Below are 26,911 nucleotides of genomic sequence, written 5' to 3'. Positions count from 1 at the left end.
CCCATAGGCTCCTGTAATTGAATTCATGGCCCCCAGATAATGGTGCTGTTTGGGAAAATTGTGCAACTTTTAGAAGGTAGGTGGAGCTATGCTAGAGAAAGTATCCCACGGAGGGCAGGTCATGAGGTGTTACAGCCTAACTCTGCTTACTGTTTTATTTCTACTTCCTCCCAGCTGATGTGACATGGGTTTACTCTCATGCTTTTTCCTTTGTGATGGACACTGCTTCTAGTTTAGCATTTTGTCCCAGCAATAAGAAAGTCATGTAGAAAATGATGTAATAATGTGATACTGGCTCGTGATTCTTGCTCCTGAAATGCTTTACCCTCCGTCAGGGCTCTATCCTCTGGAACTATAAGCCCAAACAAGCTCTTTCCTTTCCTGTGTTACTTCCATGTCTAATTCCCTTGCAAACAATTATTTTGCACTCATTAATAGTGTCTCACATACCCCTCAGACATTGTGTTCTTTTGACTACAATGTTCATTATAACAGTTTTTCAACCTGCTCACTCAATGGTCAATTATGACAAAAGGCCAAACTAAAAATAATACTCAAACTGTTGTACACTTATTGCAATGGAAAATGAGGCAAATTTCATATTGTTTCCTTTCCTTATGTAGAATGGCAATGGGTAAGGACTAGGTTCAAAGGAATAATCATTTCATTATTGAGGCACATTGAAGAAAATGCTCCTTTCTTTCTCTAGACACAGGATTGTTGTAAGAGGTATGACACTCACATAGGAGGAGAAGAATGTGTATTAGAGCATAAGATGCCTGTAATTCAAAGCTTCTAATTTAGTATATGTCTCTGTAAGCATCAGTTTTTGACCGTCAGTGTATGGACCAGGCATGCTGCTATGTATATATGACTGTTGTGAAACAGCCAGAGTTTTACACTATAATTCTCTCAAGAAAGTTAATGTTTTTTTCCATTTTAGCTTTTATAGTCATACCCCATTGATGGAGGGGCTTATAAACAACATAAATTTATTTATTCAAATTCAATAGAGGAAAGTCTAAGATCAAGGTGACATTTGCATCTGCATGGCCTGTTTTCTTAATAATAGATGGTGGCATTGTTCTGTGCCCTCACATAGTGGAAGAGATAAAAGAAAAAAAAGTCTTGGAGTCCTTCTTAAAAGGACACCAATCCCACTAACGAGGGCTCTTCTTCATATTGGGGGTGAAGTTATACACATGTGAATTGTGAGGAGACATTTATATTCAGACTATGCCAGCCACATTTCAGTGACTGCATCAAATCGAGTATGGGGAGGGAAGGTTTATCTCATCTGGCTAGCAGGACAACTGCTTCTTTTAGGGGCTAAATATTCTAATTAAGACTTTAACCTGGAGACTTCTGGTCAAGATGGCATCTGCCCAACCATGCCTCACGTCTGGGGGAAGGAAAGGCAAGACCTTTGGGAAATCACAGAGAGCAAAGTAGGAAACCCGCTGATTCTCACACTCTTGGGTAGCCCAACAGTCCCCCCAATCCCCTCAAGTCCCAGCTGCAGTTTCCTCCTATACTAACTGCAGGCTATGTGGACCCAAGCCAGCAGGCTAGCATAGCTACTCATGTGAATACCACCCCACTTGCTTCTGCCCCCCCACAAACTCCCCACATGTGAACCCAGTCCAACAGGCTAGCATTCCCCTTGCCCCAGGCTTTCCCATCACAGGGGACCTCCATAGTAAATGCCATCCCACTTGCCACTACCCCTCAACCCCCCATGGGTGGACCCAGGCCATAAGGCTACCACTTCTACCTGAGACCTCCATGCATCACACCCATTCAGTGAGTAGACCCAGGCCAGCAGGTTAGTGTTCCCCCTCCCTAGGCTTTCCCTCCATGGAGGGCTTCCATAACCCCCTGCATGTCACCTGACCTGCAGCAGTCCCATATTCCCACCCTGTCTTGACATAGAACCCAGCAGTCCCACCCACCACCTGCTACACAGTCCCAATGGACATGCTCTCCAATCACCTCACCCCTCAGCATCCTGGAACCACCAAGCATTTCCAACATCCCCCCCTCCACAGCCTACCAGTGTGCTTTGTCCCATTCTTACCTCCCCCTCATTCCTTCAGACTATCTGACCACACAGTCCCATACACCAAACCACCGAGCTACAAACCCCTTCATCAGGTCCCCAGGCCCCTACCAGAGCCTGACAGGCTCCTTCCATCTGAGCAGACAGGCCCCTTTGCCATCAGAAATCTAGTTGAAGTAAAGATAAAAGGGAATAGTCACGGAAGACACTGCAAGGCTAGACTACAGCTTCCTCCTAAATTAAATAAGATTACTACACTGTGATGGGCAGACTACAGCGCAAAAGGAATAACATTGAAAAAATGCAAGTAGATCCAACAAGATTGCCCAGTCCCACACTGGATGTCTCTAATCAAACCATAAAAAGGACAACAGAATCATAACCCCAAAATGAAGATACAAGCTATACAAACCTGGCCAAGCAAATAGGAGAACCTGCAGAAAATCAACAAAGGACCAATAGTTGTATGAATGCTACCCTCACTAGATTAGATCCAATAGAAAAGAACCAGGAAGGGTTCCAAAGACAGTTAAGTGATATGAAGGAGAGCATAAAGTAAATAAATATATAAATAAAAGAGGACCTCAATAAGCAGCTGGCTAAGCTCAATGAAGGCATGAAGAAATGCAAGGATGAATTCCAAGAAGCATTAAGAAAATCAGAAAGTGGCGTGAAAAGGAAACTAGACAGAGGGATGAAAACTACAGGTAATTATCCACATAAAACAAGCTTGAACAACCTCAAATGCCTACAAAAAGCACATCACAATAACAACTCAGAGAAGGCACCAAAAACACCAAAGTCCAAGAAAACACCAAACCATGTAAACCACAATATGGCAGGGATTAAGTCAAACACCACAGTAATTACTCTAAAGATTAATGACATTAATTCACATTTCAATAGACTTATGCTAATAGGATGAATCAGAAAATTAGACCCCTCAATCTGCTGTCTTCAAGAAAGCCACCTCACCACAAAAGACAGATACTTCCTCAGGGTGAAAGGATGGAAAATGATATTCTAAGCAAGTGTAAATAAGAAACAAGCAGGTGTTGCTATACTGATACCTGTTAAAATAAACTTCAAACCAAAAGTAATTTAAAAAGACAAAGAAGGCCACATTTTACTTATCAAGGGAATGATGCAACAAGAGGATATCACAATCATCAGTCTTTATGCAACAAAACATGGGCACCACAATTCATAAAACAAAACCTTCTTGACAACAAACAGAAATAACGACAAACACCATTATGGTTGAGGACTTCAATACTCCACTATCAATAGATAGATCATCCAAACAGAAAATTAACATGGAAGTGAGAGAGCTAAACAAAACCATAGATCATTAGACCTAATGGACATCTACAGAACATTCTACCCCAAATCCAGAGACCACACATTCTCCTCAGCAGCACATGGAAATTTCTCTAACATAGATCATATACTGGGTTACAAAGCCTGCCTCCATTATATTTAGGAAAATCCACATAATTTCCTGCATGATATGATATCAGATCACAATGCTGTATTGTTGTATATTAACAACATAAGATGGACCAGGAATCCCATCAGCTCCTGGAAATTGAATAACACACTTTTAAACAATAAATTGGTAGTGGATGAAATAAAAAAAAATGAAATTGCAAAATTTCTAGAATTTAATGACAATGAGAACACATAGTACCAAAATTTATGGGATACAATGAAGGCAGTCCTTAGTGGAATATTATCATAGCACTAAATACATTCATAACAAAGACAGAGAGATTCCAAATTAATAATCTAACCATCCTCCTAAAGGCATTGGAAAAACAAGAAGAAACCAACCCAAAATATTTGTCTCCAGACAAAATAAAAAAGAAATTAAGACAAGAACAAATATGAAATGGAAATTAAGAAAATTGATAAAAAAAGAAGCTGATTCTTTGAAAAAAATGACAAATTGATAAAAACCCTGGCCAATTTGATAAAGCAAAAACAAGAGTCCCTTCAAATTAACAAAATTAGAAATGAAAGATGCTGACATACCAAATAATAACTAATAATACAGACTAAAAGGTTGAACCTGCATCAGGTCCTTTGAGGGAGCATCTGAATCACAAGGCCCTTGAGAGGGTATGATGAAGATAATCCTTAATCTTCTCCTGTTTTTCTCTCTTTCTTCTCTCTCTTTTATATTACCTATCCTTTTCTTCCTTCATTTCCTTTCATGTTGGCTTATAACTCCCAGAACCATCATGCAGCTAACATTCACCATGAGCTTTTGATCAGAGACCTACAAGTTTTCACAAAAGAAAACAGATTTATGTCAGAGTGCTTGATGACTCAACAAAGTTCATGCATGGTAAGTTCCTATTGCTGAAGACACCATATACCATTGTTATGGAACATGGAGTGATCTGGCTGGAATCTGGAAGAGAGTCAAGCCCCAAAAAGTTAGCTTGTCTAGTGCCAGAAGGTGCTATATGAGTGACTGGGGAAGGTGACCAATATCTGTAAAAGCAACTTGTGGTCTAAGCTACTTAGCAAATTACCTGACATGATGCTCACAAAAGTGAAATACTGGCACATATCCATGGTGGGTAACCAACTGCTCCTGATTTGTGTAACAGATCCCCTTAGTGTTATGAGACCCATAGCTGGAACTGGGAAACAAGTCAGAACCATATCCAAAAAAAGGGCCCACTCTCCAATATCAAGCTCCCACCAGTTGTGGGCTACAAGCGGGCCTACACCTGTGGAGTTCTCTCTAAAATAATAGTGGTTATCCCACTTATCTGGTGCTGACTTCACTCTCCATTGAAGAATTTGCTTTTTTTTTTTCATATGGACACAGAACCTGAGGAGAGAATCCGCCCTTCACACCTCACCAGGGCCCCAACTGAAATGAAAGAGTAACTGGGGAAATGAGCAAGAGTGCTGGTTTATCAGTGAACCAGGTACTAGAACAAGGGTGAAGGAGATAGACACAGAGAACACTCAACTCCTACCAAACAAGAGATCCAGAGACACAGAGGCTCCCAAGAACTCATTACTGAAGCAGACCTAAAATGAACCTAACATGGCTCAGAGAAATTTGCAGAAGAGGGTGCAGAAAGAATGTCAGAGCCACATGTTGGAACATTAAACACAAAGGCATTGCCTCTTCCCCATAACTGATGGATAACCCCACAATGCATGACCCACATTCCCCAATGAGGAGGATCCCTTAGGAGTGGGGAGGACAGGGAGGAGTCTTACAATGGTACCAATATGGCTATATATACTCACTATCTATATAACTAATTAGAAAAAAAAAGTTTAGTCTGGAGCTAGACACCTTAACACTTGTTAATAATAGTAATTCACCATTTTATTTAACTGATTGTTTTGTTCATTTCTATCACAAACAACATGATGCCATGATGTGTATATGTCCAATGAGGTGAATGCTATAATGAAAGCCAGAACATATCAATGTTAGTTTTTTATTCAGTAAGAACACCTTATAATCTTATAGTAAATTCTAGAATATGATGTAACAATAATTATTAACTAGGGTTGGAGAGATGGCTTAGCGGTTAAGCGCTTGCCTGTGAAGCCTAAGGACCCCGGTTCAAGGCTCGATTCCCCAGGACCCACGTTAGCCAGATGCACAAGGGGGCGCACGCGTCTGGAGTTCGTTCGCAGGGGCTGGAGGCCCTGGCACGCCCATTCTCTCCCTCTTTCTCTATCTGCCTCTTTCTCTCTCTCTGACGCTCTGAAATAACTAAACAAAAATAAACAATCTAAAAAAAAAACTAATGGTTTAAAAAAAAATTATTAACTATATCTCTCATGCTCTAGATTACATCAATTGTACTTTCTTTTATTCCAATTCTGCATACTACAATATGGAAACATGTATATCTCCATGAGATAATGATTTCATTCTCTTTGGATATATATCCAACAGAGTAATTACTGTTTTTTAGATTTTTCCATAGATTTCCAGGCATAGTTTAGTTGCCTCATATCACATAGTTTGGAAACATTTTCAAAATCTGTATTTTACTGAAATACATTTTAATATGTTTATACAAACAACACAATTTTCTATTGTGTTTTTTTTTTCCTTTGAAGTGTAGCATCTTTTTGGTAGTTGTAGTTGCATTTCCCTAAAATAATGTGCCAAGTCACCAATATTTTTTACATAAGTTGACAACTTTCAGGAAATATAAATGATACCACTAGCAAAACAAATTTAAGAAAAAAATAAGGTTAAGGAATTAACATTCATTGAATTCAAAATAAATTATAATGCTATAGTAATCAAAATAGCATGGTACTTGAATAAAATATATAGACCACTGGAACACAGTAGAGAGCCCAGAAATAGATCCATGATAGCCATGTTATTTCAACAATCCCACCATAAACCCAATGGAAAAGAAAAGATAATTTGGACATTTCAATATTCAGATCCAAAGCAATGTAACTTGAGCCTAATTTGATGCCATACACAAACAAAATTCTAATCAAAATCTAATAAATACTTAAGTATAAGACCCACTAACTAAATAAAAGAGTCTTAGTATATGTATAGACAGAAAACTCAATATTTCTTGGCAATAATTATGCTCTGGATGCTACAACAAATTTGCTCATGAATAAAAAAAAAAGAGAAGAATAGGAGAAGAAAAAGAATTAACAAAGAGACTCACAGATGTTATTCATAAGAAGTAAATATCATTTGATTAGCCATTTATTCTGGGCTACTTATAAATCTCTGGAATTCACAAGTTATTTTTGATGACTTGATAGAAGCTGTTTTATCCTTAAGCACACACACACACACACACACACACACACACACACACACACACACGGTTCTTTGAAATACCTCTTGTGGTTGTCAGTTTTCCTGTTGTGCATTTGATCTTTCTGTATTCAAAATTATTATTTAGTATTAATGTTATCTAAACGGGAACCTTTACATTTGTTTTGTTCTATGGTGATATAATCAGGTTTATTACATTAACATTTTATTTGGAATCACTTTGAAAGGGAGGCTGAAGAATAACGAGTGAAAATTTGTTCCCATGAATTATTGTCTGTTCCTAATTTTTCATGTATCAGTATATATAAACACAAAATATTACTCTCTGAGAATGAGTAGTAAGTGTGTTATAAAAATTTTGCTCTTGTTGCTATTGTACATGGCCTGTGCTTACATGTTTCATAATACATCATTAGGCTATATCTAATCTTGAAAGAATATTGCATTCTAATTTTTCTTGCTTGATTAAAACCTCATTTACTGAGTCATAGATTTATAAGGTTGGAAGAAACCTTACAATATTCTTGCATAGTCTTGAATTAGTATATAATCTGGAATCAAACATATTCTGTAGCTGCTATGTGGTTCAGATCAACTGACCTAAACTGTAACTAAGTGGCTTTATATCTATAGTCAAAATATCATCTGTGGTGGTTTGAATGTGAATACATATGCCCCATAGGCTGAGGTATTTTTTATTATTCTTGTAATTCAAATCCCCAGAAGCCTGCTGGAGGGTGTGTCACCTGGAGCAGATCTCAAGTCAAGCCCTAAAGTTGTGTTCAGAAGAGCTTGGAGCTCTGGCTGTTATTTCTTGCTGGCTGTTGGTGATCTCTCTCTGCTATGAATATACATAAGCTTCTTCCACCTCAGTGGAACTTCCCCTGTATTCAAAACTTGAAATAAAACCTTCCTTATCATTAGTGGCTTTTGGTCAGTCATTTGTCCAGCAATGAGAAAGTAAATGCAACATAATCCCAGCCCCATTTGTTGTGCATTGTTGTCAGTTTGGCTACACATAATGACATGAATTAAGAAGAAAACCAGTAAAGGAAAATTCAATATGTTACAATGAGACATGTTGAATTATCTTGTTAAATGTTGGCCTTGATCTCACACCAACCCTCCTACATCTGCCTCCTAAGTGCTGGGATTAAAGGAATGAGCCACCATGCCTGGCTTTTTGTTTGTTTGTTTGTTTTTGTTTTTCTAGTTTTTTATTTTTTTGAGATAGGGTCTCACTCTATCCCAGTCTGACATGGAATTCATTATGTAGTCTCAGGGTGGCCTCAAACTCAAGACAGTCATCCTACCTCTGCCTCACAAGTTCTGGTATTAAAGGCATGTGCTCCCATGCCATCTGTAAAAGTGATATTTTCCTGATAAATTCCAGGCATTTGTTGTAGCAATATTGTGCTACTACATCATACATTACTATAATCTTCATGTATGTGTATATATATATATATATATATATATATATATATATATATATATATATATAATGTGTATGTATGTATGTATGTATATGTGTGTGTGTGTGTGTGTGTGTATTTTTTTTTTTCAGAAATTCAAACAGACTCAATTGGGATCTCTTGTCACCAAGCTAAAATCAGACTTTTTCTGAGGTAATCTCTATGGGAATGTTCTGGTTAATAATCTTCTTACATGTTCAGTCAATCTGTTGGCACAATCCACGTACTTGAACTTGAAGTCTGAGGTCCATTTTTTTCTTGTTGGCTTTCAACCATGTATTGTCCCTTTGTTCCCAGAAGATCCTGGCATCAAGTTCTTATTATTCCAGTTTCAACATTGTCATAGTTTACAATCCCAAGAAATTTCCTCAGTATACCAATATGTTATCATTATCTGGGAATTAGTTATGTCATATTTTTTTCTCTGATTTGTCTCTATCCTATTTTTAGCAAAATTCTGTTTGATATTAGAAAATGCTTTGTTACTCTCCTATGTTCTCTACTGGTTTCCCATGAAAGGTTCTTTCCTTGCCAGAATAAGCCAGTGGCATTCCTAATTTTGGCTTTATTTTTTTAATCTTTTGGTTTTTATTGGTGGAAGTAAGTCATGGACAATTTCTGATATAACTTTATTATGTCCATGTAGTTCACATTTAGGGGTACTTATATCTATAGACGTAGCTGATGCATATTGGCCTCAGACATAATTTGGGTGATTAATTTTTTCACTTTTTGATGAGTACTTGAGGTTTATCACACCTTTCATAATGTCATTATTGAGATACTTTAACATAAGTTGGAAAACAACGTCCCAAATCAAGCATCTTATCCTCATTACTACCTATCATTTAAAATTTTTGTAATAGATTAAGAAAAAAGACTAATTTGACATATCAGCTTGAAGTAGATAGTATTCTGACAGATGGTTCAGTAAAGTCAGCATAAGTTGAAAATTGTACCTAGAAGTGCTGGGTCTGATAATATATTACTTGTAATGAGGAGTGAGTATGCAATCAGATTCCCTTGCTTCATTTTCCTGCCTTTTACTTTTTTCCTGGTTGTCAATAGAATCATGATACATTACCATACATGACACTGTATAAGTCTGAGGTATACTGGGCTATATTGTAACTTGGAATTAAGTAAAACAAAACTATCAATGCTGAGGATTACAACTGTCAATCACAATCTTGTAGAACTGAGAATCCTTACAGTACCATAATGTGTAAGTTTATAACTGTGAAATTTAAATTAATTTGGAATGGCATGAACACCACTATAAAGTTTTCCATGAATTGACATGGTAGGCCTCATTTTTCCTGTTACATAAGTGGGTAGGCTTTAGATATAATATTCTTGTTCCATTTTGGACTAGTTTTAACTCATGTTAGGTGCTAGAAAATTTAAGAATTAATTCCTATTTTCAGATGCCTCTGTACATATATACAATTCATGGATAAATCTTAACATGAGACTCTTCAACCAGAAATCATATGTTATTATGTATTAGTGGTTACTGTTAGAATAGAAGAATATATCACCTAACATACCAGTTTATAAATAAATATATAGAATTTTTGCCTTTATGCAATAATTTTGAGATGATTTTAAAATCAGATCTTCTGTAATATGTGCCTGGATCAAATTATAATCATTCCACAACTATTTTCAAAAATGGCATAATATTGAGCTTTAACACCAAAGAAGGTCAAAACATTTTAATTAGAGGACTCCAGCTATCATATCTTTTTTTTTTCAAAATATACAGATTTAACTTTATTTATCACTGTCATTTATAGCTCATTTTTTATAAAATACTAAAGATAAAATAGTTACAAATATCCATTGCTCATGGGCTCAAATCATATAAATTAAAATCAAAGGGAGTATTTTTCAACATGGGAGCTATACAATAAGATCAATGACAAAAGGACCCAATAAGATAGTATTTTCCTAAGTTCAGAAACTAAAATTTTCAGAATGTTCAGATCTCTTTTGGCATATTTTATTTTCAAATATTTTTATATATTCTCAGTCAAGTTCCTTGACCAAAATGACTGAGAATAGCATGTAGTTTTACAACAAAAGATTTTCTATCTAGAATTACATCAAAGAATTCACATTACAATGCTGACAAAGTCTGCTGGCTTCTCTTGAGAAATGTGCAGTATGTTTATTATACTAATTGTATAGCTATTCAACCAGGAACCTCAAAAATGAACAATTATGCACATGCATTAGTCTAGTGCTTTCCCCACCTGACAACCAATAAAGAAAAACATATAAACCACAGCTGATCTGGTTTCAGAAAACCACATTCAAGAAAGAGAATGGTCTTTTCCTCACCTCACCCACAGTCATTGACAGGAATTTTGTAGGTCACCATGCTCTTCACTTTGTGGATTGTGGTAGTAAATGAGCTAAGACAGACTTCTTCATAATTAGTAATAAACTGTTGCCCTGACTCTTCCCACTTTTCAGGTGCAACCAAGTCTTTGTCTGTATTAATCAGTAGATCAAATGAAAAAAAAAACTTCTAACAGTGGCAAAAATGTCACTGTAGCTGTGATTTGGTGAATGGATTTCATCCTGGTTAGCTTTCTGTGACTTTTATCGGGGAGCACTGTCTTCTTTTGCAGTCTTGTCACACTCAATATCAAACTGCCATCTCTCAAGCACTTCACCACTTTCAATATTTGAGATGACTACCACCAGTTTTTGAATTGAGCACTTGTACAATCACTTTTTGAGTTGTTCCACGACATTATTGCGGTATTTTATGAGCTCAGGGTCAGTAGTTACAAGGAAAGTGAGTCCATATTTCTGCACACGAGTAAAGGGTTCTGACGGATAGATGCCACGCTGATATAAAATACTGTTGATGCCAAATGAGAAGAACTCTACCACGATCTTGGCTCTGCCCCGCAGGGTGATGCCTTGCTCCCAGGATAGCTGCATTGCCATGGCCCGGCCCACTGATTCCTCCTCATGCTTCCTCCACACACACTGTGTCCTTAGCAACTTCTCCAGTGCTTCCCTGCCACACCGTTAAAAAAAAAAAAGGCCCATCATATCTTTTTAATATAGTGAAATTGACACAATTTAATTTTCCCCATCTACTCAAGGGTTTTGTATGGACTGGTATTTATAGGTGTATTTTATAGGTAGACATTATAGTCAAGTATAATAAAATCAAATTAAATGAAATAGGTCTATTTCCTTTACATTAATCTCTCTCAGTTTTGAGATATCACTACCTGACTCAGTTCATATTCTTGCTGTAGGAAAATTTCAATAGTGGTTAATGTTGACTATATGATTACATCATAGTTATTGATATTTTTAATATCTTTACTGACATAATCTTCAGGTAACATAATTGTCCCATTATAAGCATCCAACCCAGTGGCCATTATTACATGTACAATTAGTCATGTAACTGTAACTGTAATTTAGTTAAGAACATTTTCAACTCCCCAATAAGAGTTCTCATGGCTATTTGTTACCAGTTCCTACCACACCTCAATCCTATGCCTTCACTAATTCTCTGTATCTATGGACTCTCTATGATAAGTCAAATAATTAGCAGAATTTTTTTCCTGGCTTCTTTCAAAAATGTAACTTATGCCATCCATCATTTTATACGCTTACTGCATTTTGCTTAACCATTCAACAATTAATGGGCACTAACTTGTGCCTACATCTTTGTCAATATTTTCAAATATTGGAAAACTTACATTTAGTGATCTCTATTTATTCATAGGAGGTCATTTGACGTTTCTTTAATATCATCTAATGCCTTCTAGGATGAAATATGAATGCTATCTATGCTATTTTCACATTCCCATAATATTTTTTTACCATAAAATATCAGTCTTTGGTCTAATTTAAAACATTTCAGAGGTCCTGTGTTTGTTTGTGCAATTCCTTTAAAACTTTTGTTTTGTTTCACTAGTTCTCAAAAAGAAGAAAATGCAGGGGCAAACTCCAAAGCTATGTAAGTAGTATCAACTCAAGCTATTTGTTGATGACTTTTAGACAGGTCCTATAGTCAATCTGTCAGTGATGCCTAGATGCCAGTCCCCAGGGTTCTCCACCTTGAGATTTAATCATAAACCTCTGAGTAATTTTAACTGTTGTGCAGAATATTCTGTTTCTCTTTGATGAAAACACTTATTTGAAGCAGCAGAAGTCAAACTCCTGGATACCTAGTGAGCTCACCTTAACATACCTGTGAAATAATCTGGTACTAGAATTACTTTCCATTGTCCCTCTGGTGATACTTCTCCTTGATCCTCATGAAAGGGATAAGAAAACAAGCATTTGTATAGCTACTGAACTCCAGCATTTTTTTTTCTTTATTATTTGACAGTATTTAGTCACTGTCTTGATCTGCTTGCTGATATAATCATTTTTGTAGTTATCAAACACAAACAAAAACGTTAGATGAACGTCTGTGTGGCTTGTAAATTGGCATTTCTACCCCTTAGCTCATCATCCCATCCTAACATGTAGGTCAGGGAGGCTTTAATTTAATCATGTTGCTAGTTACAGGGGATTGCCATCCATATACATGCCCATTTAGTATATATACTGTCTGTACATTCCTTTTGTAAATGTTCAGTGCTGTCTTCACTGAAATAGAATTCATTCTTCACTTCTTTGTGAAGTGAGATGTGCTGACTAGGTTCACCATGCATAGGAGCAGTGGGGCCTGGTTATGCCTTTATCTGAAATTATCACTACAGGTTTATTTGATGCTGTTATCTTCTGATTTAATTGTGCATATGGCATAAGCAAAAGCCTTGACACTGTCCATGGAAATAGTTTGGTGGCTTTGAGGACTTGTCTCATTAAGTATAGTTGCATAGTGGTCGAAGATGGCACAGAATATTTTATTTTCTAGGTATATGTTGCCTTTAGATCACAGAATTTATTGAACAAAATCTTGTTTTATTGAGAAAAGCATGCCTAAGTTTATTCAACATGTATGATAACTTAGTTTGTACTTCATAGGGGCTAGGAAGCTAGACATTTTACTTCTAAGTAGATAGCCCTACTGATCTGTTCATACTAAGGCTATTTCTCAATGTGAGATAATCCTAACTGTAAGGTTCAGTAGTGACCAAGACCACGGATACCACTCTGAGGCAAAGAGGGAAGATTTTATTAGGGGAAAAACACCAGCTGCCAGGATTTACTCTCAAGAGCAGAGCAGTCAACCTGGGGTTACAGTTAGTGGGTTTTATAGGTTCTTCAGTTGGGGAAAGGTGAGAAAGGGAAGGAACTCCTTTGTTCTTTATGTTAGCCATAGGGCGTAAAACCAGAAGTGACCAGGTGGGAGATAAGGGGCAGGGAACCTAGACCTGGGGAATTGTTAGACAAGGAAGGGATAATGGCTGGGTGGTTCCCTGAGGAATGTAGATGACCCACTCCCTGGTATCTGTCTGCCTCCTGCTGTCCTCAGTGACTACATTTTGTCCTGACCTAACACTAACCTTTCTGGTCACAATAAATATAGGTCATGTCTTGAAAAGGGCAATTTCCACATTTTATGATCAGAGACCTCTAAAGCTATTTATCAATGAGGACAGTTCCTATACCTGCTGGTCAGAGTCTCATAAGGATATTTCTCAGTAAGGGCTATTTCTATACCTACTGTTCAGTGCCTACTAAAATATGTCTCAATGAGGGACATTACTGCAGGTGTTTATGAGAAACTATGAAGGCTACTTCTCAATGAGAAAAAATTTCTATAACTGTTGTATAGAGTCTACTAAGGCTACTCTGTCTTAAGGGCCATTCTGATACTTAGTGGTCAGAATATGATAAGACCATTTCTTAATGATGGCAATTCCTATAGTTACTGTAGAGAGTGTATGAAGGCTATTTCTCAATGATGGTCATGACTACACTTGTCATACAGAGACAACCAGGGCTATTTCTCAATGCAAGCTAATTATACACTTGCTGGTCAGGAACTTGTTACACTTAAAGGTAAGAGTCTAATAAGGATAGTTTGCAATGAGAGCAATTCCTATGCTTGTTGATAAGAGACTACTCATACCATTTGTCAATGAAGACAATGCTTGCACATACTGGGCAGTGTCTACATAGGCTAATTCTAAATAAAGACAATTCATGCAATTGTTTATCAGAGTATATGAAGACTATTTCTCAATGGTGGTAATTCTTCTTCTTCTTCTTCTTCTTCTTATTATTATTATTATTATTATTATTACTAGTTATGTACACAGTATGTATACAGCCATGTTGGTACCATCATTAGCCTCCTCCCTGTCCTCCCCCCTCCACAGGGACCCTCCACATTGGGGAATGTAGGTGGTGCATTGTGGGGATAACCATTAGTTATGGAGAATAGGCAATGTCTCTGTGCATAATATCCCAACTTCTGGCTCTAAAAATAGTTCCATCCCCTCTTCCACAAATTTCCCTGAACCATGTTGGGTTTGTTTTAGGTCTACTGCAGTGATGAGGTCTTGGGAGCCTCTGTGTCTCTGGATCTCTGGTTTGGTAGGAGTTGAGTGTTCTTTGTGTCTGTCTCCTTTACCCTTGTGCTGGTACCAGGTTCACCAAGAAATCAGCATTCTTGCTCATTTCCCCAATTACTCTATGGTTTCAGCTGGGACCATGGTGGGGTGTGAAGGGCTGATTCTATCCTCAGTATCTGCTTCCATTTGAAAAATAGAAGCAAGTTCTTCAATGGAGAGTAGAGTCAGCACCAGATAAATGGGATAACCATTACTATTTTAGAGAGAATTTAATAAATGTAGGCCCTCTTGTAGCCCATGATTGATGGGAGCTTCATCATGAAGAGCAGACTCATTTTTTTGGGGGGGGGTATGGTTCTGATTCGTTTCCAAGAACCAGATATGGGTTTCATTTCACTGAGTGGATCTCTTAGCCAAATCAAGAGCAGTTGGCTACGTGCCACTATTGCACTTTTGTGAGCATCATATCAGGTTGTTTTCTGCTGAGTAGCTTACATCACAAGTTGTTTGGACAGATATTGGTCATATTCCCCCAGTTGCTTTTGTAGCACCTTGTGGGACTGGACAAGCTAGCTATGTGGTGACTGAGTCTCTTCCAGATTCCAGCCAGGTCACTCCATGTTCCATATCAACAGCATATGGTATTTTTAGCAGGAGGGTCTCACCACTAACTTGTGGTGGGTCATCAAGTACTCCAACAGAAATATGTCTTCTTTCTGGAAGCCAAGCGCCACATGTTCTCTCTCATATGTGGATCCTAGCTACAAATGACTGGTCTTCTGCGTGAGAATGAAAATACTTAGTAGCAGAGGCCAGTAAGTTAAAAAGGAGACATAAAGGGTAGAGAAAGGAAGGGGGGAGGATACTTAATAGGTTGATATTGTATATATGTAATTACAATGATTGTAATGGGGAGGTAATATGATGGAGAATGGAATTTCAAATGGGAAAGTGTGGGGGTGGGGAGGGAGGGAATTACCATGGGATGTATTTTATAATCATGGAAAATGTTAATAAAAATTAAATAAATAAATAAATAAAAATAAAAATATGTCTTCTTTGGGGAAACCTTGTAGGTCTCTTGATCAATAGCTCATTTTCATGTTAACCATATGCTGGTCCTGGGAGTTATAGGCCAGTGCCAAGTAAAAGAATGAAACAAAAAATAGGTAATGAAAAAGAGAAAGAGAGAAGTGGGAGAGAGAGAGAGAGAGAGAGAGGAGAAAATTAAGGTTAGTCTTCATCATACCCTCTCCAGGGTCCTGTGATTCAAGAGTTCCCTCTAAATACCTGATGAAGGTTCCAACATTTAGTCTGTCTTTTAGGATATAGAATTTTATGGTATCATTGCCATTTGGGTCCAGTTTTTTGTCCCCTGACCCTTACAATTCCTCTCCACCTTCCCTACTTAATTATTAAACTTGCTGGTTATAGTTTGTGAAGACTATTTATCAAAGACCATATTTTCTATACTTTCTGGTGAGAGTCTACTGAGGATATTTCTGGTCTGAGCCATTCCTATACTTGCTCATCAGGGTGCACTATGTGAATATCTCAAAAAGGAAAATTCATACATTTCTGTTCAGAAATATTTGTCTATGAGGGCCATTCCTACACTTGCTACTCAGAGTCCTTAAAGGCAATTTCTCAATGAGTGCTATTCCTAGACTTGGAACTGAGATCTATTAAGGCTATTTCTAAAGAGAGAACTTCCTACACTAGGGAACTGAACCTGAGTGCTTTGGCTGTGCAGGCAAGCACCTTAACCACTAAGCTATCTCTCCAGCCCTAATTATAATTATATTTATAATTATAATTATCCAATCTATCATCTGTTTCTATGATTATGAAAAGATTATTTCATGAGACTTATAGTTCTCAAGCATTAACCATCCTGCAGCTTCTGTTGCAATTTTTTGTTTCTTAACTGCATTAAAGTAGCATATTTTCTTACATTCATTCATTGGATGTTTGGATTGCTCTACCATTTAGCTACAGTGAACATTGCTACTAGGACTATGAATGGGAAGAGATCTTGCTTTCAATTATTTTAAGTATACTCTCAACAGTGGGATTGTTGAATCCTATAGTAATTTTATTTTTTGATTTTTTTTTAAGTAACATCATACTGTGTCTCATAGTGGCTATTTAAAAATACAACTTAGGGGTTGTAGAGAAGGCTTAGTGGTTAAGGTGCTCTTCTGCAAAGCTTAAGGACCCATGTTCGACTCTCCAGATCCCACATTAGCCAGACACACAAATGTGAGGCAAGCACAAGGTCACACATGCCCACTAGTTGGCATAAGCATCTGGAATTTGATTGCAGTGGCTGATGCCCTCCCTCTTTCTTTCTCTCTCTCTCTATCCCTCTAAAATAAAAAAAATAAAATAAAATAGGGCTGGTGAGTTTTCTCAGTGGTTAAGGCCCTTCCCTGCAAAGCCTAATGACCCAGGTTCAATTCCCCAGTACCCATGTAAAGCTATGTGTTAAAAAGTGGTGCATGCAGCTGGAGTTTCTTTGTAGTGCCTATAGGCCCTTGTATACCCTTTCTCTCTGTCAGTCTCTCAATAACTCTCTCTGCTTGCAAAAAGTTAAATATAGGGCTGGAGAGATGGCTTAGCAGTTAAGCGCTTGCCTGTGAAGCCTAAGGACCCCGGTTCGAGGCTTGGTTCCCCAGGTCCCACGTTAGCCAGATGCACAAGGGGGCGCACGTGTCTGGAGTTCGTTTGCAGAGGCTGGAAGCCCTGGCGCGCCCATTCTCTCTCTCTCCCTCTCTCTGTCTTTCTCTCTGTGTCTGTCGCTCTCAAATAAATAAATAAAAATTTTTTTAAAAAAAGTTAAATATATAAAAACAAAAACTTAAAATAAATATATAAAATAAAATAAATTTCGAAAAAAAGACATTTTAGGTAGGTAGTTCAACATGTTGACAATCACCCTTATTATCACAGTCATACGAATATTATTTCTATTTTCTAATAGAACATGTCTTTTCTTTTCATCAACCTGTCCTATCTAACTATTGGGGTAGTAACATTTTAGTTTTCATTATGTCTGCTTGTGTTACTTAAGTTCTTTACATGACTCCCCGATTCCCAGAGAAGACATGGATGAGGAGTGAGTGCCATTTGCTATTAATTCCCCAGGTTTGACCTTTTAAATCTCATGACATAACCCGGCCCCACCTAAAAAAACTTCACAGTAGCTTTGTGGATCCCTTAGCAGTTTTACTTTTTGTGGGCTGCTACCCTCTGAACTTGACACATCTTAGTTCATCATCCCTAATCATCAGAGAAATGCAAATTAAAACAACTATGAGATTCCACCTTACCCCAATAAGGATAGCCAACATCAAAAGGTCAAATGAAAATAAATGCTGGCAAGGATGTGGAGAAGCAGGGACACTCATTCACTGTTGGTGGGAATGCAGGATGGTACAACCACTTTGGAAAGCAATATGGAGACTCCTGAAAAAGCTGGCTATAGAAATACCAACAGACCCAGTTATACCATTCCTGGGCATCTACCCTAAAACCTTCAAACCAAAAGCCAGAGAGATTTGCTCAACCATGTTTGTAGCGGCTCAATTCATAATAGCTAAAAGCTGGAATCAACCCAGATGTCCATCATTAGAAGAATGGATAACAAAGATGTGGTATATATACACAATGGAATTCTATACAGCAGTAAGAAAAATGACATAAAGAAATTTGAGGAAAAATGGTTGAACCTGGAACAGATAATTCTCAGCGAACTTACCCAATCACAGAAAAAAAAATCGACACATAGTCTCACTCATCTGCAACACCTAACCTGAATCTGCCCAAGATGCTTTACACACCCAGCAAGCACCTCATCTTAGTAACTTTAGAGACATTTTTTATAACCTTCATCATGTCCTAGAATGCCCTCAATAAAGATTCTCACTGGAATCCATGCTCATTTCCTGACCTAACACCTCTATCTGCTTAGCTCTTTTACTAGTATATCTTTATCAGGAAGTGTCTCAAACAGACCTATTATTTTCTAAATATTTTATTTTTATTTATTCATTTGATATAGAGAGGTAAAGAGAGGAAAATATAGAGAGAATGGGTGTGCAGGGCATATGGGCCACCTTGTGCAACTGGCTTAAGTGGATCCTAGGGAACTGAACCTGAGTGCTTTGGCTGTGCAGGCAAGCACCTTAACCACTAAGCTATCTCTCCAGCCCTAATTATAAGGTATCTACTATGTAAATTTATAAATCCCAGAAGACTCTTGCAGAAAGCTGACTTGAGTTTCATTCCCTTCATTAATGGCCATTGCATGGATATTTTGACTCTATTCAATTTCTAGTTGTGTGTCATGCACCTCATTAAGTTCATTTTTTTATGGCTACATTAATCTTTGGATTTAAAATTAATCTTATTCATTGGACACTAAATTGATATCCAAGCTGTGACCCAGCTCTATCACATGGATGCTGTATGTATTCATTTTGTGGGGAGTTGAGGGGTGAGTTAGGATTTCCACATCTCTGAAGGGAATTCTAGGCTCTTTATGAAATTATTCTGTTATAGAAATTATATTGCAAGTCTTATAGTTAGATAGTAATTACAAAAAGAAAATGAAAAAATATGTAAAAGTTTTATAAATTGCATGGTGATTATAGCCATGGCAGATAACTTTTGTCTTTTCCAACCTTTCTCCTTTCATTTGGCAGTGGATCTACTTCTCTGAAGACATTCAGTGTTCTTCTGATCTTCCTTCCTCATCAGAACAGATCCTAAGAAAAATATTTGTTGGACTCATGCACACAGAAGGGATGATAATAATATAATAATAATGCAGAAAAGGAGAAGGGAATAAATTGAAATGTGCTTGTGTTCTGAAGATACCCAAGAGGATGTTTGTGCATGACCCTATGGTTTTAAGCTACCATGTATTAATTTTGTACTGTGTATTTACCCTAATACATATGACATCCATATAATACCATAAATGATCTCGCTTCAAACTCATAGATTCCTTGTCAGGAAGGTACTTCATATTTACTAATCTGAGGCTCAAAGAGGTTGACTGACATATGCAATTATTCTCACTTCATTGTAATAAGAGATCTTGGGCTTTGCACTGTAACAAAAAACAAGCCTTAAAATATAGTATTTCATTGTTTAGTATTTTGTTGACCTTATAGGGTAAGTGATTGTCACACTAAAGTTTTTTTTCTTTCTGCTGGGTGATTTCAGTGATTTCAAGAAAAATAATTCCAAGTGTACTGATATTCGCTAATGGGAGTTTTAACAGTCTCTTCTCCCATACCAACTCTGCCATCTTTATACAGACATACTCATACATAAATAATCACAAATGCCACATGTACACTACACACACACACACACACACACACACACACACACACACACAACTGCTGTTTAGAACATTATCAGATGGGCTCGAGAGATTGCTCAGTGGTTAAGTTGCTCACCTACAAAGAAAAAGGACCCATATTCAATTCCCCAGGACCCACATAAGCCAGATGCTCAACGTGGCACATGCATCTGGACTTTGCTTGCAGTGGCTGAAGGTTCTGGCATACCATTTCTCTCTATATATGCCTTCTCTCTCTCTCTTTCTATAATAAATAAAAAATTAAAGAGAACAGTATGAGAGAAACATTATTTTTCTTAATTCATGGTGTATTTACATAAAGGCCTAGTACTATCATTAATGCTTTTCAGTGTCAGAGCATTCTTTCCACCCTTGTGCTATAGTAAATGAGAATGTAAGGTTCTTATATGAATACCTTTTGGAGGGTAGCAAAAAGAGTAATGGGATTCTATATGATCAAATTATATTTAGTGCATGAAATTGTTAAAAACAAATGAAATTTTTAAAACTTAATATAAAGTGTTATATACAGACACACACGCACCACTCACTCACTGACTCTTCCAGCCCTGATGATCAAAACTAATTACAGTAAATTTCACATTGACTCATTCATTTTATTTTCCAGCAATTATTCACAGGTTTATATTTAAACTTTTTAGATTGATCAATCAGTAAAATAAAATCCTATTTCATTTTATTAAAGTGGTCACTGGACACACACGATTAGCCATAGGGATTACTGGCATTGTAATAGTTCCTAACAAACTCCCAGCATCATGTGCCAGCATTAATATAATAATTGTTATCCACATGCCATACTATAAAATACAGAGACCCTGATGTCTGTATCTTTTCAATTATGATAAAGTAGAAAAAATATTTGTAATAAAGAAGTGACTTTTACTTAATATTATATCAAATGTTAATTATTTGAAATCTGTTCCAGATTCACACCTATGGTTGATGAAATAAAAAGTGAAAGTAATGGTAACTATGTAGCTGTGCTCAGAATTTTGACAAAATCTCTATGTAAGTGAAGATGAAATAAAACATCTGGATATCTTAAATGCTTTTGTGTATAGGATTACTTTTCCCCACAGTAAAAAGAAATCACTCAATTTGAAATGCCTCCCTTGATATAGGCAACTAAATGAAATCTCACTGCTTTGAGGAAATAAAAGCAGAGCATTTACTCCCTGTGTACAATGCAAGAGGTTATGCCACTGACAATTGCATTTGGCCAAGTTTCAACAGCAGGAGACAGCATAGAAAATATTTGGTGTATAGAAAAGGGAAGGCTCCAGGTGTGTCACTTTGAAGTGTTTGGCAGAGAGAAGCTTCATGACTGCTAAGTAAAAATTGAGTATCCTAAATGATTGGGTTAGGAGGAAGATTTGCCTTTCTATTCTTGGTCCGGAGTAAGAAGTGAGGACAAATATTAGAGAGGCTGATTATTATTGACCAAGTCCTTTTGATGTGGATTCATGCTATAACTTAAGTAGAAGTTGTGCATTATTGTTTAGGAGATCTGGTCTGGCCATTAGTTAATGGTCAATTTGTCAGCTTGAACCAAATGCTACTCTCTTTCTTTCTTTCTTTCTTTTTTTTTTCTTTTGTTTATTTTTGGAGGTAGGGTCTCACTCTAGCCAAGGCTGACCTGGAATTCACTATGTAGTCTCAGGGTGGCCTCGAAGTCACAGTGATCCTCCTACCTCTGCCTCCTGAGTGCTGGGAATAAAGGCGTGTACAACCACACTCCGCTAAGTTACTTTATATTTTCACAGCTATGAAGACAGTGTTGAGACCAGAAACAATGTTTGCATCCTAGTACAATAACATGCACCAAAATCTCGTTTTGAACAAAAGGAATAATGCAAACTAGTCGCTTAGTTAATGTTGATATCTCATCATTGTAGGTGGTGGCCTAAAAGCTGCATTCCATACTGACATCAAGGCTGTGACTCCCCTAAAGTTGCTGTATATGAGCACCCTGAGGAGGTAGTGGTGAGTACAAATTAAAGGTAGAAAACAAAATAAATCTCAGACTACAGAAAACTGAAAGCCAAAATTCCCAAACACATGAGGAAACACTGCAAAAAACAGCAGATATCATCAGCTGCTGAGAAATTAATTCATTAAAATCAAACCAAAAATTATACAGCAATCCAACAGTGACTTCATAAATAGCATGTCTGTGTACTCTAAGGAGTGGAAGAGAGAAAAAGTTCCTATAAAATAGTAAGAGATTAAGAAACAAAATCAAGTAGGAGGCAAGAAAAATGAATAGAAAATTTTCAGAAAATATGTAAATAGAAACCATAGCCATTAAAACTTAGGAAGCAGGATTTAATATAAATGTAATAGTCATAAAAGAAGTCTTATGAAGATTATCATAATTCAGGTAACTGAAAATAGCTCTCTGAGATCTTAATTCTTGGAGATTTTCCAGAGCAGTTGGAGCAACCACATAAACAAATCCCATTAGTGTGAACTGCAGGTCACATTAGAGCAGTTTTATTTAGTTTAATGTTCTTTATCTTCCAAAGTAAGAAACATATGCATTGGTATTTATCATCATAAAAGAAAAAAAAAACTAAAACAAGAAAAAGTACCCAATAAATTGATCTTGCTGCAGGAGCTAGTCATGTTTTCATGAATAATTTTAGTTCTTTTTCATACAATGGAGTGGGTTTTAGCAACAAGTTAGATATCATAATTTTAATTGACCTATTAGTATTTCTGAACCATAACAAAAATAAATGTCTATTCTATAGCAAATATTTAGAAGAGGAATACAATGAGAAGTAACCAGATATTTTGGTGTGCTTTCTCCAGAAGACTTTGCATAATCACACATATGATGTGTTGAATTATAAAGTTTAATGGGCTGGAGAGATGGCTCAGTGGTTAAGGCACTTTCCTGCAAAGTCTAAGGTCCTGAGTTTTATTCCCCAGTATACATAGAAATTACAAAGCACAAGTGGCATATGCATTTGGAGTTCATCTGCAGTGGCTAGAAGCCCTGGCATGCCCATTCTCTCTATCTGTCTCTTTCTGTCTCTCATACTCTCTCTAATAAGTGAATAAATAAATAAATAAAAAGAAATATAAAGCTTTAACCAGTGAACAGCATGACTTATTAATTATGAGAATTGTAAATGTTCATTGAAAACCTTTTAGTTTTTAGAAAACAATCATAAGATTTTTATTAATGATGTAATATCTTCAGAGTACTTAAATTTGTGAATAATTATTTCAATTGAGTTATTTTTTTCTTTCAAATATCAGTACTGCTCTCAGGGTATCACAGGCATCCATTAGAAAACATCTAAGTGGCAAATAAATTGAAAAAAATTGTAAATATTTTACTTTCCTGCTGTTCACATGACTTTGGGGTAAAGAGGTTAGAGTAAATACTGTAGAGTCTCAGTGATGAAACTGTTAAAATAAATGTTAGGCATATTAAAACCATTTATTTATATATTTAGCATAAATTTTGTGTTTTTTTCAAAACTTATTTGCAATATAAATTTAGAATTTTCTAAAACCTTTCTAATCTGAAAATGAAATCAATGCCTATAGTTCTCTATATTTATTTGTCTTGACAATTTACACTTTCTTACATTTCAAATGACCTTCCTCTGTTAGGACTTTGAGTTTTATTGACCTACCTGAGTGACAAGGCAATTTTACAATTAGCATCTCCAATTTTCTTCACATATTCTCTTCATTTGTTCATTAAAATGGAATCATCCTGTTTGCTCATTAAATTATTCAAGAACCAAAGATAAATTTAGAGCATTCTATGACTTATCATCCATATTTGAAGTGAATAATGCCTGTTCTTCATTTTGAATTCTATGATTATTTCATGTAGCAGATGTTTTGTGCTATGATCATGGAATTTGTGAGAACAAATAGTGCCTCAAGATTGAATGCTGGATTACTTCCTCACTAAACTACTAAAAGTGCTCATTACAAGTGCTCATTATTATGGCCTCATATTTCTCAAAATCAATGACCTTGCCTTGGTTTTCACATACCTTCAAGTCTTTGTGTTAATAGTAGCTCATAAAAATATGGCTCTATAAATTTAAATCCATGTCTATTTGGAATAGAACATTTATTAACCAGAGAATACAAAATAGTAAGCATATATCACTTTATACATGTTAGTGTGAAAATGGACAGCATTATATTACTAATAATTAGCAGAAATATGAAAACACAGGGATCACTGGGCATTTCTTATGAGAGAGTATACTATTGTGCTCATTATGGGAAGTAGTATGGTGTAATTTAAGGTAAGTCTATTATAATGCAGAAGAATTTCAGCTGGATATTTTTACTTTTATTTTTAATTATTATTAGTTATGTACACAGTGTGTAAACAACCATTTTGGTACCATCCTTAGCCTCCTCCCTGTCCTCCTAGCTCTGCAGGTACCCTCCACTTTGGGGAATGTGGGTCGTGCATTGTGGGAATAACCATCAGTTATGGGTAAGAGGCAATGCCTCTGTGCATAATGTCCCAACTTGTGGTTCTAACAATCTTTCCACCCCATCTTCCACCTCTGTGTCTCTGGATATCTGGTTTGGCAAGAGTTGAGTGTTTTTTGTGTCTATTTCCTTCACCTTTGTGCTGGTACCAGATTCATCAAGAAAGCATCACTCTTGCTCATTTCTCCAATTACTCTATGGTTTTAGATGGGGCCCTGGTTAGATGCAGTGGGCTGATTCTCTACTCAGGATCTATGCCCATCTGTAAAAGAGAAGCAAATTCTTCAAAGGAGAGTGAAGTTAGCACCAGATAAATTGGGATAACCATTATTATTTTAGAGAGAATTTAATAGGTGTAGGCCTGCTTATAGCCCATAATTGCTGGGAGCATGATATTGGAGTGGGCTCATTTTTTGGATATGGTTCTGAATGGTTTCCTGGGTCCAGCTATGGGTTCTGTTCCACTGAACAGAATGTTAGGGCCTTTGTCAAATATCAAGTGTCTGTAGTTGCTTGACCCAAAGTCTGGGTCCTCAATTCTGTTCCATTGGTCTGCAGTCTTTTTTTTTTTTATGCCAGCACCATATTGTTTATATTAATATGACTTTGTAATATAGCTTTAGATCAGGTATGGAGATGCCTTCATATGTGTTTCTTTTGCTGAGGATATGCTTGGATATCTGAGGCCTTTTGCCCTTCCATATGAATTTTGATATCTCTTTATTTCTATCTCTGTGAAGAAAAATGTTAAGATTTTTACTGGTATAGTATTAAGTCTGTATATTGCCTTTGGTAAGATTGTCATTTTCACAATGTTAATTCTACCTACCCAGGTGCATGGGAGGGTCTTTCTATTTTCGCAAGACATTCTCAATTTCATTCTTGAGTGTTTTTGTATTTTCATTGTACAGGTTTTTCACATCCTTGGTTAATGTTATTCCAAGGTGTTTTAATTTTTTATGCTATTGAAAATGGGACAATATCACTTATTTCTTTCTCTATATTTTTATCTTTTGCATGTAGAAAGGGTACTTGTTTTTGTAAATTGATTTTGTATCCTGATACTTTGCTGAAGGAGTTAATCACTTTTAAGAGTTTTGAGATGGAGGTTTTTGAATCTGTTATGTATAGAATCATGCCATCTGTGAATAGGGCTAACTTAAATTCTTCCTTTCCAATTTGTATCCCTTTTATTTTTTTTCTCCTATCTCATTTCTTGAGCTAAGATATCCAGTACTAAGTTGAAGAACAGAAGTGAAAGTCAAAACCCCTATGTTGTTCCTGATCTCAATGGGAATTCCTTCAGTTTCTCCCAATTAAGTATTATTTAGGCTTGGGCTTTTAGAGCTAAACATATAACCTCTATTATGTTGAGATGTAAACCATCCATGCCTATTCTGTCTAATGTTTCAATCATGAAGTGATGTGGGGTTTTTTTGTTTTTGTTTGTTTGTTTGTTTGTTTTTTTTTTTTTTTTTTTTTTGGTCAAAGGCCTTTTCTGCATCTATCAAAATAATCATGTTTTTTTTTTTTTTTTGGTTAAGCTTATTTATGTGGTGTATTACTTTGACAGATTTCTGTATGTTTAACCACCCCTGTGATCCCTGGATGAAGCCTACTTGATCAAGGTTGTTAATACTTTTGATGTGTTGTTGAATTCAGTTTGTGACAATTCGTTCAGAATCTTTGCCTCTAAGTTCATCAGAAAAATAGGCCGGTAGTTTTCTTTTCTTGTAGCCTATTGGCCTGATTTTGTTATTATAGTGATATTAGCTTCATAAAAAGGAGTTTAAGAGCTTTCCCTGTTATCTTATTAGGTGGCACAGTTTGATAAAAAATGGTTTCACTTCTTCCATGAATGTTTGATAGAGTTCAGCTAAGAAGCCATCTGGTCCCAGACTCTGGTTTTGGGGGAGTATTTTGATTACCTTTTCAATTTTCATTGGTGTGATAGATTTGTTTAGGTGATTATTTTGCTCTGAGTTTAGCTTTGGTAGGTAGTATGTGCTCAGGAATTCATAAATTTTCTGCATATTATCCAGTTTTGCGGAGTAGAGATTTTTGATATAAGTCTTGATGATTTTCCCAATTTTACATATATTTGTTGTGATCTCTCCTTTTTCCTTTCTAATTTTCTTAATTTGAAGCTTTCCTTTTTTTCCACTTGATCAAATTGGCCAGGGG

The 26,911-nt window shown here is 36.4% G+C and overlaps 1 pseudogene; it reads right to left on the bottom strand.

Moving 5' to 3' along the window:
* Positions 1-10,685: 10,685 nt before the first annotated feature.
* Positions 10,686-11,302, bottom strand: LOC101605394 (annotated as a pseudogene).
* Between the last annotated feature and the right edge of the window lie 15,609 nt (positions 11,303-26,911).

Source organism: Jaculus jaculus, chromosome X, assembly GCF_020740685.1.
Source record: "Jaculus jaculus isolate mJacJac1 chromosome X, mJacJac1.mat.Y.cur, whole genome shotgun sequence".
NCBI lineage: Eukaryota > Metazoa > Chordata > Mammalia > Rodentia > Dipodidae > Jaculus > Jaculus jaculus.
The sequence above is the reverse complement of the archived record's forward strand: the minus strand, read 5'-3'. Positions and strand labels throughout refer to the sequence as shown.